The 15,673-nt window shown below is 36.1% G+C and overlaps 1 protein-coding gene and 1 pseudogene across 3 annotated transcripts in view; both read right to left on the reverse strand.

Annotated features, from left to right (window-relative positions):
* PTPRM (protein tyrosine phosphatase receptor type M) overlaps positions 1-15,673 on the reverse strand; it is an 811,120-nt gene that overhangs the window by 714,702 nt on the left and 80,745 nt on the right. The gene's annotated exons all lie outside the window — the stretch shown is intronic.
* LOC123826050 lies at positions 1,867-4,414 on the reverse strand (annotated as a pseudogene).

Raw genomic sequence — 15,673 nt, forward strand, 5'->3', positions numbered from 1 at the left:
GGGCATTTAGGCTGTTTCCAGCACCTGGCTATTATAAATAGCACTGCTATGAACATAGGGGTGCATAAGTTCTTTTGAATTGGTGATTTGGGATTCTCAGGGTATAGTCCCAGCAGCAAAATTTCTGGGTCAAAAGGCAGTTCCATTTTCAGTTTTTTAAGGACATTCTTCACTGTTTTCTGCAGTGGCTGAACCAGTCTGAATTCCGACCAACAGTGCACTAGGGTTCCCTTTTCTCCACATCCTCAGCAGCACTTGTTGTTTGTTGATTTATTATGATGGCCATTCTGACACATATGAGGTAATATTTCATTGTGGTTTTAATTTGCATCTCTCTGGTGGCTAGTAATGTTGAACAACTTTTCATACATCTATGGGCTATCTGTATGTCCTCCTTGGAGAAGTGTGTATTCACATCCTTTTCCCATTTTTTAATTGGATTGTTTATCTTCTTGGTGTTGAGTCGTATGAGTTCTTGATACATTTTGGAGATCAAACCTGAGTCCAATGTATCATTGGAAAATATGTTCTCCTATAGATTGGTTCCCTTTTCATTTTGATGATCATTTGTTTAGCTGTACAGGAGCTTTTTAGTTTGATGTAGACCAATTTGTTTATTTTTTCCTTTACTTCCCTTGCCCTAGGAGATATATCAGCAAAAATATTGCTGCATGGGACATCTGAAATTTTCCTGCCTATGTTTTCCTCTAGGACTTTTATGGTGTCACAACTTAATTCTTTTATCCATTTTGAGTTCATTCAGGTATATGGTATGAGCTGGTGGTCAAGTTTTATTTTCTTGCAATTCTCACAACACTATTTATTAAAGAAGCTATCTTTACTCCATTGTATGCTCATGCCCCCTTTGTCAAATATTAATTGACCACAGAGACTTGCATTTATTTCTGGGCTCGCTATTCCATTTCATTGATCTGTGTGTCTGTTCTTATGCCAGCACTAGACTGTTTTAATTACAATGGCCTTGTAATACAGTTTGATACTGCATATTATGATCCCTCCTACTTTGTTATTCTTTTTCAAGATTGCTGAGGCTATCTAAGGTCTTTCTCCATTCCATATAAATTTTTGAAATATTTGTTCTAGATCTGTGAAATATACCATTGGTATGGTATTTTACATGTACAGGGGGAAAAAAAGACCTTAACTGGGTACCCTCTATCCTTAAAATAAAATGGTATGATCTGGGGCTGGGTTTTTTCCACCCTGGAGTTATTCTTCCCTTATGGTGATAAGATTCTTCCCTTATGGTCAGAAAATGTGAAGAACTTCTAAGAGACTAGAATCACAAACTTTCTTTGAAAGTAGCCATAATGAACACTCATTCTTTTTTTCCAAAGGCCAAATTAGTTAACTTGTACCATATTTTTAGGACTATAAGACGTACCAGACAATAAAATGTGCCTAGGTTTTAGAGGAAAATAGCAAAAAAATTTTTGAAGCAAAAAATGTGGTAAAATATTAATAACCTGTGACCCTGCTCCACCACTGACACCCCACAGCAAGCCAGGTAAGCTACATTCAGATGCACCCCCATTTTCCTCCCAAATTTGGGGGGTGCATCTTACAGTCCAAAAAACATGGTATATTAAATTTTTAAAAGGTAACAGCATTAAGAAAGAAGTTTCCAAATATAAGGGGAGGAAAAGGCTTTTGATTACCCTTTCTGAATGAAAGGATGTTTTCAGAATTAGAACACAATCCTGTGCCATGCAAAGGGTAATTCTCCTCCGTTAATTTTCTCAGGAAATTTCCCTTGTATAAAAAGAGAAGGTCCTAAGTGAAATATTATCTTTATGTGCATCTGCACAAATACACTAGAAAGTCCACTGACTCTTCCTTCTTCTACTACTGCAGTGATGGTTTAAAGTGTCTGGTGAAATCAAAAGGCAAATGAGTAACAACTTCATTGTAGTCTTGTTTAGTTGATTTAAATCTTCATTTCAAAAATGAATCCCCACCCTGGCTGGTGTAGTTCAGTGGATTGACCATGGGTGACAAACCAAAGGGCCATCAGTTCGATTCCCAGTCAAAGCACATGCTTGGGTTGCAGGCCAGGTCCCCAGCAGGGGACATGCAACAGGCAACGACACATTGATATTTCTCTCCTTCTCTTTCTCCTTCCCTTCCCCTCTCTCTAAAAATAAATAAATAAAATCTTTAAAAAAAAAAAAAGGAATCCCCTTGCAAAACTTTATCTTTTGGTGGGGTGGGGGCAGGGCTTGAAGTTTCAAAGGAGGATTGAATGTCATTGCTGCAATGCTGTAAGCCTCAAAAAGTTCTACAGTAGACTTTCAGGTCAACTCTGGTTTGAGTGCTTCAGAGCCTTCCAAAAGGGCTCCAGCAATGAGGTGAGCTGCAAATCTCTGTTCTATGGGATGGAAATGTCACAGTAGTGCATGCAGTTCCCAAACAGCAGTGTTCTAAGTATTACAGTACTCAGGTTTGTCCAGCTCAGGAAGGAAAACCCCACTCCCCTGAGATTCTTTGTCAAGCAACAGATCTGTCTTGGGGAAAGTATGCATTAACATTCTGTTCGTTGCTAAAATGCCAATGCTTGAATTTGGAAGAACATGAAGAACAAGGGTACAGAGGTGCTTGATGAAGGCAAGGGCTCACTGATGAGAAACTTGCTTTCTGCACTTAGCATGACATCAAGGCACTGGAGCACAATCTCAACCCCCTACATTGGTAGCACCTGCATGTAACTTGAACAGTGTTTTGTAACATGTGTATAGAATTTCATTGGATCAATATTCAGAACATCACTCTGCCCAGAAAGAATATGAAAAGCAATCTGCACACAATGAAGACTTTCTTGATAGCTTAGGTTACCAGATTCAATGAGGTTATGTAGAACTACTAATAAATCATCAAAAAACTCCACATTTATAAGGCTAACAAACTTGACAAGACCTTCCAGAACTGCTGGCAGGATAGGTAACCTCTGAGTCTTCTTTAATATTCTGAATTAGGTTACAAACACAATATTTGAAGTCTCCATGTGCAATTTTTTTTCTCAGTACTTTCTGCAGCTTCTGCCTCCTGAAGCACTCACTCTAGTTTCTCTTCTGCTTTTTTCCACGTTCTCTGCATTCTTGACATTTTCTCTTTTCCTTGAAAAAGGAACTTTTTCATGTTTTTAGTGAACTTTTTTAGTTTATTAATGTCCTTTGTATCTTTTTTCATTTCTATTTCCTTGATACTTAGGCACAAGAATGTTTTTAATGTCTCTGGCCTAATGTCATAATTTCTGCCCTTCAAAAAACCAGAAATCAATTATTTCAAGGGATGCTTGGTCTAATTTATCTTGTTTAAAAAGTTTCTTTACTGCCTCACAGCACATGCCAGATACCAATTTTGACACATCATTCCACGAGAGGGACAGTCAGTACAATGATGTTGTTATGAAAGCTGAAATGAGGTAGTGCCATCAAGGGCTCACACAGGGGCTCTTCACAGCCACTTCTGCCAATCCTTTGTGTGCTTTTAAGGAAATTACATGACTTTTCTTCAGCTTTCCTTGCTTCCAGTCTTTAACCATTTGCTCCAGATTTTCCAAATAACGTTTATATTGGCTAAAACAGCCTTCTTCTAATTCTCTTAACTTTTGGGTTTCTTTGCAGAATTTGGTAGATTTTTCTGCTTCTGTTAGGGGTCAGATTTTATATGAAGTTGTAGTTTCTTTAAATAACTCCATCAGAGAAATTATCACCAGCTTTCAAACAGTAACAGCTACAATAGGATCCTGTTCCATCAGCATTGAATGTAATTCTTTCCATTTTTCTTTTTTCTCTCAATTAAATGTTCTTCTATAGTTTACTCTCAAACAGGATCTTCAATAATCTCTTCCTCAGGTTCCATCTCTTTTTGATCCTCTTCATCTTGGTTAGTGTCCGTAACTGGCTTTTCCCTGGTCTGTGGGATTATACCACTTTTATCTTTGATAGAAAGCAAGTGAATCAATTCCTTCTCGGGCAGTTTGCAGAGATCTTGGTATTTTTTCATATTTATCTATAATATGCTCATGTTTTCATTTTTGTTGACATGAACAGGCTCACTATAAGAAAGATCTCTCATTAGAAAAGATGTTCTTTGTCCTAAATCCTTCATTAACTGTAAATAACCTTCATCTGTCATAACTAAAGGAATTTCCTTTTCTTCCCTCTCAATCCTTTTGCCTGGTCGTTTCTCTTTAGGTCCTCTGGGAGAATGGGTTTCTCAGACACATCATCTTTTACAGCTTGCCTTAGTTTCCTCTGTTCTTTTAGGTACTTCTTGAGATTTCCTTGTTGTTTAAATTGTTTATTTTTAGCTTGTTTCCAAATTTTACTTTACTAGTTTTAAGCAACTTCCTAAACCTTGGGACCTGTGTTTTATTTCTTCTCACCTTCATCCTTAAACCTGAAGGAAACTCTGGCCCGAGAAGTTCACCAGGGGTAGGAATAGTCCATGAATCCTGATGGGAAGACACACATGTTGCAGCTGCAACACTGCCGAGACCCTGATTTCAATTCTTTTTAGTATGTAACCAGAAGTGGGATTGCTGCATTATATGGTAATTCTATATTTAGCTTTTTGAGGAACCACCATACTATTTCCCATAATGGCTATATCATTTAAATTCCCACTAACAGTGCACAGGAATTCCAATTTCTTTGCATCCTCACCAACACTTTTATTATTTTTTTTTAATTTGGATAGTAATTGTCTCAAAGGGTGTGAGACATTATTGATCTTTTTATTATCTCTATAGTTTTGCCTTTTCTAGAGTGTCATTAGTTGGAATCCTATAGTACATAGACTTTATAGATAGGCTTCTTTTACTTAGAAATGTGCATTTAAGGCTCCTCTGTGTCTTTCTGTGGCTGAAAAGCTCATTTCTTTTTATTGCTGAATAATATTCCACAGCACAGATGTATAACAGTTTGTTTATCCATCCATCTATTGCAGAGCATCTTGGTTGTTTCCAATTTGGGGCAATTATAAATAAAGCTGCTATAAACAATCATGTGCAAGTTTTATATGAACATAAGTTTTCAGCTCATACCAAGGAGCACAATTGGTGAACCATTTGAAAAGAATATGCTATGCTCTGTAGAAAACTGCCAGGCTGTCTTCCATAGTGGCTGTACCATTGTGCATTCCTACCAGCAATATGTGAGAGTTCCAGTTGCTCCATATCCTTGACAGCCTTCAGTGTTGTCAGTGTGTTGGATTTCAGCCATTTTGATATGTGTATGATGGTACTTTTGCTGTTTTAATTTGCCGTTCCCTAATTACATATTACATTGCTCAAACATCTTTTCATATGCTTATTTACCATCTGAATATATTCCATGGTGAGGCATCTCTCAAGATATTTTACCAACTTTTTAATAGGAGAGTTTGTTTTGTGTTGAGTTTTAAAAATTCTTTGTATACTTTGAATATTAGTTCTTTATCAAATACGTGTTTTGCAAAGATTTTCCCCTAGTCTGTGGCTTGTGTTTACATTCTTTTAAGAATTTTTTTGCTTATGAGAATAATTTTGGCAGAAGTTTTTTAAGTTTCGTGAAGTCCAACATCTCAATTTTTTTTCATGGATCATGCTTTTGGTGTTATATCTAAAAACATATCTCCAAACCCTCATGCTGCTGTAATTCCCAGAACTATCAGTATATTGCTGAGAGACTATGGTTAAGACAATGAGACAGTGAGAGACCCAAGGTCACCTAAATTTTATCCTATGGTATCTTCTAGGATATTTAATAGCTTTGTAATTTAGGTGTATGATTCATTTTTAGTTATTTTTCAAAAGCTATAAAGTTTGTGTCTACATTGATTTTTTGGCATGTAGATGTCCACTTGCTCCAAGACCTTTGTTGAAACCACCCATGTGTTGTTGTTTTTTTCATGTTCCTTCAACTTTTTCTGCTTCAAATAGTGAATGAATAAATAGGATGCTCAAAGGTGTTTCAGCCCAGCCTGGATCATTCATCTCTATAACACTGTGGTACTATATACAAAGAGTCTTCTTTCTAGTAATAAGAACATGTTAGTATGTCACAAATATGAATAAACTACTGCCACCCATTGCAGCTAATCTTTATTCCAAAAATTAATGTTTTTAAACTAAGATATCTGAGTTTCCTATTAATTTCTAAGTCTTGTCAAAAAACATAAAAAATTATTGCTTGGGGGAATTTGGAACTTTTATGCTGTTTCAGTAAGGGCCAGAATATACAAACAAGAAGTTTTTTTCATAACAAATTTCATCAACCAACATAATCATTAGTTCCAGACATAGATGATGATTTGGTTTAAGTACTTGTATACTTTTATTCATAAAGAAGTATAGGGCTAATTTAAGGAAATTAAAATCCATCTTTTATTCTTAGAATATCATAGAAAATCAGCTTATAAAAATTTCAACATACCTATCTATACCAATAGTTATCTAAGGACCAGCAAAATCAGTATGTCCTGAGAACCCACTAGAAAGGCAAATTACTAGGCATCACCCTAACTTTGGGAATGGGGCACAGCAATCTGTGTGGGGTTTTTTTCAAATGTTTTTTTGTTTTATTGTTGTTCAAGTACAGTTGTCTGCCTTTTCCCTCCACCACTCCTCTGCAATCTGTGTTTTAACAAGCTTTCCTAGTCATTCTTGTACACTCTAAAGCCTGAGAATGAATGATCTACGTGACCACCTCAACAACTCTTTGAAGTCAATGAAGCAAGTGTTTTTACACCATTTGCCAAATTCCAATCTATTAGGAGACAGGCTCAAACAGACAAGGCTAGAGGCACGGTCAGGACATATGAGGCAGCCTTATAAATTGAAGGCACTTCTGACTATACCATATGTGTTTACTAAGCTAAAATTAAAATGGAATCAAAATTTTAATATCATGCTCACCCTAAGCTGCTCACCTTTAATCTGCTCACCCTAAGGGAGAAGCCCAGAACTATCAGTATATTAGTGAGAGAAATGGTTAAAAATCTAACTCAAAATTTTTAACCCAGATTTTATTTCGACACATCAGAGATATAATCTAAATTTTCCCTGTAAGATTGTTTTTCAGTATCATTCTTGCATGTGGCAGGAAACTGCTGATTCACATTTTTTTAAGATTTTATTTATTTATTTTTAGACAGAGGGGAAGGGAGGAAGAAAGAGAGGGAAAGAAACATTGATGTGCAAGAAACACATCAACTGAGTGACTCTCACACAACCCCCAACTGAGGACCTGGCCTACAACCTAGGCACGTGCCTGACTGGAAACTGAACTGGCGACATTTCAGTTCACAGGCTGACGCACTCAATCCACTGAGCCACACCAGCCAGGGCTGCTGATTCACATTTCATCAAAGTTTGCTTGGCTGCTTTAAGGATAACTATTTACCCTCAATGTGCATCTTAAAATAACTTCTGAATTAAAAATTTTTCTGTTAATGCATAAGAAAATGGCACTCTAAATTTATTTTATCCATCCTTGGTATTGTCTCATACCCAAGTTGCTTAAGATAAAAAGGGCTTGCACTGGAGAGTAATGGGGACAACTATAATTGAACAACAATAAACAATTTTAAAAAAATAGAAAAGATCATTAAAAAAGAGAGAGGGCTTTCTGCGGTCCAGAAAGTGTTCACGATACAAATATAAGATAGTAAAGGACAAGAATTCTAGCAATTACATTTTCAAGGATGAACAGAAGCCTATTTCTCCTCCATCTGTGCCATTCTCCCCTTCAAGGATGTCCTCACTACTCCTAAGAACATACAAACAGAGAACTCAAAACATCCCAACTTAGAGAAAGCAAGGATGAAAAAACACAAGGCCACTCAGAAGGGCTCTCAATCCACCAAGGACATGCAAATAACTGCCACAGTATAATGAAGAGGCCAGTGCTAGCCTAGAATCACCAGCCATGCACTCTTAGCACAACACAGGAGAAGCTGTCAGTCCTGTTCAGGTGTAAGAGAAGATGACTTGGGGGCTGCCACCTAAAGGAAAAGTAAAGACTTAAGCACAGGGAGGGCAGAGGAAGGCACTCAGCTGAGAGTGGACGTAATGAAACACAAAGTCAGATAATGAAAAACAAACAAGCTAAAGTTTCCAGCCTCCTCTGGGAAGGGAAAGTCACTAGGGTGTGACAGACAAGTGCAGATGAAGTCAGAATCACAGAGAGGTGGTGTGACTAAAAAAGCCTTGAAAAGAGCAGAATACTTACATTTACCCCCAAACATTGCAGTGGACTTGTTTTAACACATAATGTTGTATAAGCTTTACAATGACCCTGGAAAATTTTGGAACTTCCCATTTTACAGATTAGAAAACTGATATTAATAAGCGGAAGCACTAATACATAACAATAAGTATGTTTAGATCCACATAAATGTTAAATACCACCTTTGGAAGGCTTCCAGCCAAAGAAAATGTGCCTTTATTTTCTGAGCAGTAAGAAGCCAGTGACATCTATAAATAAAGCAATACATGATCAGTTCTGTTTCAAGAGAGACTGGAAGATCAGGAGGATACCACAATTGGCAAGGAGAAGGTGAAGGCGAGCAGGACATAACCCTGCCATTAAGAGAAGGGAAGCCTGAGAACTGGGAGGTGTGGCAAATGAGGCTGCCACCTGCAAGTTGAAAACTTCACAGTTCACAAAGATAAAGTAACCTTTTAAAGAGATTCATCAAAGGAAAGACCATGTTGATCCACTGTTCTTACCCTGTTATCCATGGAGAGCCTCGAGGCAAACCCCAGAAATGCCCATCAAGGCCAAAAGACAAGGGTGATGCCCCAGCCCCAGTTGCACTTGGCCTGCAGGGGAACACAAATGTGTCCTACTCAAACAATGTATGCATGACGCCATTCTAACAAGGATTCCAGGTGCAACTAAAGCCATGTTTCCCCCTCCATCAAAAAGATTTTACTGTGGATTGACAAGGTAGCCCATCCAAAATCTACTTGCATAAAAAACTGATTTCATAGGGAGGCTGGAGAATGAAGAAATGCCAATGGCACCTTTATCGTTGGAACAGAGAAACAGTTCTCACTGCTGTGACATAACAGCTGAGACGTGCCTCTTGGTTCAATCTCCCACTCACTCATGGCCAAATTCTATGCAGAGAAAGTTCAAACCTGAAAACAAAGACCATGTCACTAACGACTCTGGCTACTGACATGTCTGTTTTGAAACCCCTCTAATACAAAGGGACATTAGAAGGACAGCAGCCCTCAGCTGGGCACATGGGCAGCCAATGAGGAAATGGAGCACCAAGCAGGCAAGGCAGGGCACAGGGACATCCAGGTAGGTAATGGACAATGGTTTGCCTCTCTAGCCCTGTCCACTCTCCCTCACTTCAGTCTCGGCACTGGCCTTCTCCCATCCTCAGAAATCTTCTCCTTACCTCAGGACCTCTACACACAGGGATCTCTCCCCTGCCCTGCTCTTTCCCCTCATTCCATGTGAGTAACCCCAATCTTTCTTCTGGTCTCCAATGGGTGTTAAGTCCTCAAGGATCCCAGACCTGATCTGATCCCCCATCTCATGCTCTTACAGAGCCTCAATGTGTGTCCAAGATCCATCTCCAAACTTCAAGCTCTATGAGGATAGGACTGGTGCCTGCAGCATTAATCGGTATGTAGAGGACACAGGCAGGGACAAGAATGCATCTCTGTTAATGCCCAAGTTTAAAATACATCTCTGTTAATAGCCTAAGTTTAAAACCTGGGCTTATTTTTACAAAAGAAACTGAAATCTTCCAGTATAATCCATCCTTGTTTCCAGGTCTATCAAGAACAGTGTGATTATAATGGGTTCTCCAAGAACTTGCCAACAATGAAAAGCTGTTCTGGCCAAAGGTTGCGGGCACCCAGTTCTTTTAAGTCTATCTTATTTTCTCATTGCAAATAGAATACCAATATGATTCTTATTTGGGAGAGACCCATTCCCGGTAAACTGACAAAACCGGACTTCCGCTTCTTCAAACCTAAGGCCAGATTCTGGATCTAGCAAATTCATAAAGGAGACACCACCCTCTTAGGATTATCTGAGTAGCTAAACTGTCTATTCCTCTACATTGACTAGATGTACTTTTCTTTCAATTTCCACAGGTGTTAACATCCAGAAGAGAATAGCACCATGGGTTGGTTATTATCTCTGTTGTACAGTAAATTATCATTGGTCTGGTGGCCAAAATAAGCAGCATTTCATAGTGACAGAAAAGACAGCTCTAGCAATCAGTGCCTTTGAGACTATATGGTTTATATTTAGCACTTGTGCTTATAATGCTTTGCAACAATGAAGAGGCATTTCCGTATTCTACCACTAAAAATGGCTTTATTTCTACATGATTTCTTAAAAACAAAACTCATTTTTTCAGGATTAGAAGTGGTCCAAACAAAAGAAAACCAAAGCTGACTATTTTGATAAAACAGGTGGGTCATGAGTCAATTTCATTTCTAAACAGGATTTTCCTGGAATTGTTAAAATGATTACACAAGTGGAACTGCAACATGGTTAAACCACAGGCACACAGATGCACCTGACACTGAACTGCTCCCCCAGTAAGTACTGTCAAATAGGTGGGCTTTTAAAATTAGGTTTTACATAATTAAGTTTAAAAATGGCTTTTATTTCAATTAAATATTTAATGTTTAATTAAATACTCATTGAGCTTTACCTAAAAGCATACTATTTATGCAGAAACACTCCCAAGTTTAACCCCACAAATTTTTAAAGAGTTTTAGGGACAAACAAAATCCTTTTTCTGTTTACTTTCACAGGACAGAAGATACATATCTGTTTGAAATAGCCGGTGAAAGTTTTACATGGACATCCACTATGTAAACTAAAATGAAATCTATGAAGCAAAATATATACTGAATATTTAACAATAATTACTAGAGTAGAAGGCTTCGTTCAACCTTAAGGAACAGTTTTCTGGTTAATTGAAAATAAGTTTCAAAATAAGAGTTAAAGAAAAATAAATAAATGAAATAATTTATTTTGAATGTAAGTGATATAAGTATGTATCATTCTCTAATCTAATGTTTAGCCAAAGTCTTTTCTCAGAATAATAGGTCTGCTGATTAGAGCTCTCACTCATCTGTCTTGAATAAACCTCAACCATTTTTGCTTTTGCTCAGCTTCCCAGTTTAAGGTTTCCTCTAATTCTTCTCTAATTTTTTTTCAGCTGACTTGCTTACCTTAGTGCAATAGCATTTTTTCCCCCATAGCAGCTCACCTTTAGTCTTTCCAAAGGATTCATCTAAGTTTTATAGGACAACTCTTTTATCCCCTACTTACTTTCATTAATTTTCTTGTAGGGTTATTTTTTTTAATTAATTAAAGTACACATACAATCAGAATAAACAGGGTTGAGGACATATACAACTGACTCTTCTAGGCATACAATTTTACTGTGTTTAGCATGGAGTAGACATTAATTAGCATTTTGTACAGAAGTAATGAAGAGTGCTAGTTGATCAACTGTGTCATTTAAAAATGTTTGCACATTTAATAAAGATTGTCTGATTTGACAATAAAATAAATGCAAGTGTCTTTCACACTAAGAAAGAATAATACAGTATACGACAAATAAGTTTATAAACATAAAGAAGAGTGCTTATTTTTAAAACTCACTCATTTTCCAAAAAAAAAATAATATCAGAAAAGCTTTAGTAAGTGGAAACTCTCAAAGTATTATGAAATATTACATTTATGGCATTTAAATTAATATGCTACTTTTAAGAGAAAAATATTCCTATTATAACACTAGTATACATGACATTATTTAAAACAAATTATAACAGAATTATGTTTCAATATGTACTGCCTGATTATTACAAGTTTTCTTGCCTTTTAACATCTTAATTGATTTCACTGGTATTAAATTGTTTTAATAGAATATTTTGAAATTAATCAATGGATTACCCATTCAAGAATTGTGTTTATATGTACCATGCAATAAAAGAAAAGATAACTGAGTAAAAATTAGCAATTTTTCTTTGTGCTGCTTTAAAATAAATGGTAAGGTTATTTTAAATTGCATATTTGCTTTACTATTTAAAGAATATAATTTCAATTTCACAGTCTAATGACATAACCTAAAAAACATGGATTCACACTAAAAATAAAGAAATGTAGCTTTGAGTCTTATTAAGGAACAAATTTCCAATAATGGCTTTTATTTCATGCCATGTCAGTATATAAAGTTCTATTTTATAAAGAATTACACTATGAGAAACAAAGCACAAGTCATTGAAAGCAGGAACCCAGCCAACACTCATGAGAAACACGTGTTTTCTGTCATGAGTGTCACCATCTCATAATTCCATAGAGGAATCTCACATCTTTGCTCTGGTGGCCTAGCATAAAGAGTAGCTATGTTAAAAAAAAACAAAAAACTAAATTTAAATTTTATAAAATACTATACTATATTCCTAAATATTGTGAAAGAATATTTCACAATATTTATATATGTAATATTATAATATTTATGTAATATTTATATTTACACATGTAATATTGTGAAATATTCTTTCACAATATTTAGGAACATAGTATAGTACTTCATAAAATTTAAATTTTACATATGTTACACATTATATTTTATGCATGTTACACATTATATTTTATGTGATATTTTATATTGCATATAATATGCACTATTTTATACATATTATATATTTATTTATTGCATTTATGTATTTATATTTATATAAATATGTTTATATATTTATTTATTATATGTTACATACTTTATATATGTCACATGCATAATATGTTACATATTTATATACGTTATGTAAAACCAATGAGTGAAGTTTATTCCCTAGATGCTATCAAGTTTCCAAATAGGGAAAATTTATTATGATTATCAGTATTAAAAGATAATACAAGGATTACAAATTTTTTTAAAGATATTGTTTATTTATTTTTAGAGAGGGAAGGGGAGGGGAGAGAGAGAGAGAGAGAGAGAGAGAGAGAGACATCAGTGTGTGGTTGCTGGGGGCTATGGCCTGCAACCTAGGCATATGCCCTGACTGGGAATCGAACCTGCGATGCCTGGTTCACAGCCTGAGCTCAATCCACTGAGCTACGCCAGCCAGGGTGGATTACAAATTTTTTAAGTAATAAAATAATAAGAGGCTGTTACTGAAGTCTCAGGCCCCTTTACCTTTTAAATGTTTTCAGGTTGATATAGCCTCAGGTAATTAAGCCAGAAGGGTAAAACTCACCCACAATTTTTGTGATAAATGTTCAAATAAACATTCCAGGTGACAATGTAAACATTATCACACCTTCTCTCCAAGAGAGTTATTAACACTCAAGCTTTCTGTATTCAGGACATGATTGAACTGGAAAAAGAAAAAAAAAAACAGAATAGGGGCTCACTGCAGTCTTTTATTTCCCACCCTGCAGAATGATTTTTTTTCCATTCCCAAGATGATTCAAGTTGACAAACCGGTTCTTCTGGTTACTTAGCTTCCTAACCTTGAAAGTTCATTTTCTAACTTTTGTCTCATCCAGCTGTGGACAGGCTAATGTCACCAACCAATGTAATAAAATCTGAAGGGATTAGGATTAGGGTAGGAAATCCTAATGAGAGAAAAATTAGACACAAGTCCACCAATGTTTAAGACCAGATTTCCAAAGGAGAACAAACAATTCTCTAAAGGGAAGTTAACGTACATTCTGTTCTTCCCAGGGAAAATGCTATGGAGCATTTCTTAGGGAAAAAGCTGGAAATTCTTCTTGCCTAAAACACTTCTTGAAAGTCGATAAAATTTAAGGGCACTTTCTATTTTGGTTCAATTTTTCTCAGAAATGAATGTTCAGTTTTCTTCACATAACTATGAGTCAACAGCCTAGCATAGCTATAACATTGTTTATCTGTGGGGATACATTCCAGGGTCCCCACTGAGTACCCGAAACCACAGATACTACCAAACCCTATATATACTGTATTTTTCCCTATACATACATACATACATACATATATTTTCACTTAAAGAAAACACTTTATGTCTTCTATTTGACATATCTGGATTGTCAGCACCGCTATTTTTGTGCTTTGGGTCCATTATCAAGTAAAATAAGGGTTACTTGAACACAAGCACTGCAATACCACCTCAGTTGATCTGATAACCTACAAGTTTAACTAAGTGATATATGGGCAGGGGATATATACAGGGTGGAGATGCTGGACAAAAGGATTATTTACAATCCAAGTTGCACGAGAAGGACAGTGCAAAATTTCATCATGCTACTCAGAAAGGTGCATGATTTAAAACTTATGAATTGTTTGTTTTTGAAATTTTCCATTTAATATTTTCAGGCCATAATTGACTGTAGGTAATTGAGACCATGGAAAGCAAAAGCATAGATAAGGGGGGCTACTGTACTTGTTTTCAGATCCTAAGATATCTGGAGTAGTGTCTACCATGGACACAGGCAGAATGGGTGGTGGGAAAAGCAGATGCCTGCCTTTCCATATGCACCTTATGTGGACACTGCTCCACGTCCCTCACAGTATCCAAAGGCATGGAGTCAGACCCAGACATGCCTTAGATTATTACTGACTTTTCAAAGGCTCAGTTTCCTCATCTATAAAGTAGAATATCTGCAACAACATTCACCTCATGTATGGAAGTAAAGATTAATGAGAATGCATATAAAGAATAGTGCTTGACCCAGAGTAAGTAGTAGACAAAATTTTCACCTATTCTTTACTGCTCTATTCTCTCCTAACAAATTCTGCCTATAAATAAAAGTCTTTCACTTTTAAATTACCTTTCATTAACCCCTGTGCTCTCAGTATCATATCAAATCCTGTAAGTAAGCTTACTGATTGTAGTTATCCATCAGATACGGAAATGCAGCTTTGCAATTACCCTCTTCTCAGGATTCAAGTTCTCCCTCTGTGTTTGTATATAGGGTATGATGAAAAGTATATATATTTGTATTGTTAACATCTGGAAGATCTGTGTATGTTATTTTTTATTTTTTATTTATTGATTTCAGAGAGAGGGAGAGAAAGGGAGAGAGAGAGAGAAAGAGAAACATCAGTTATTCCATGCATTTATTGGTTGCCTCTTGTATGTGTCCTGATGGGAGATTATACCTGCAACTTTGGCATATTGTGGATGACACTCTAACAAACTAAGCTACCCAGCCAGGGCTGTGTACATGTTATTAATTTAGAGAACTTAAACATTCTGTTGTTATGGGATAGCAATCATATCACGGTATACCCGTACAGAGTTTTTGGATTAACTAAGCCTTTCCTTATTTCTTCCTGTCTTTTCTGATACTGTAGGATATTTTTAATCACATTGATAACAAGTCACCAAGGATAATTAGTAAAAAATAAATGTCAAACCTAAATACACAGTCATACATGCATACACACACTAGTAATTAGACAAATTAAATGTACTGAGGTAAAACTCATACTTCAGGCAACCTCTCTCTTTCATAATACATACTTCATTGTGGGTTAAGCAGTGTAGGAATTTTGATATGATGAAGGAAATGAAGAACTAGTTAAATGTAATTGAGCCTACTGTAAGCCTTTGAATACAAAATATGCTTCTGAGAGCAAATAAAAAACACAATATTTGTAAGACTTCTAGTATACATTCACCACCTTACTTGAA

The sequence above is a fragment of the Phyllostomus hastatus genome, unplaced genomic scaffold (genome assembly GCF_019186645.2).
Source record: "Phyllostomus hastatus isolate PE091 unplaced genomic scaffold, TTU_PhHast_1.1 phas_contig_80, whole genome shotgun sequence".
Lineage (NCBI taxonomy): Eukaryota > Metazoa > Chordata > Mammalia > Chiroptera > Phyllostomidae > Phyllostomus > Phyllostomus hastatus.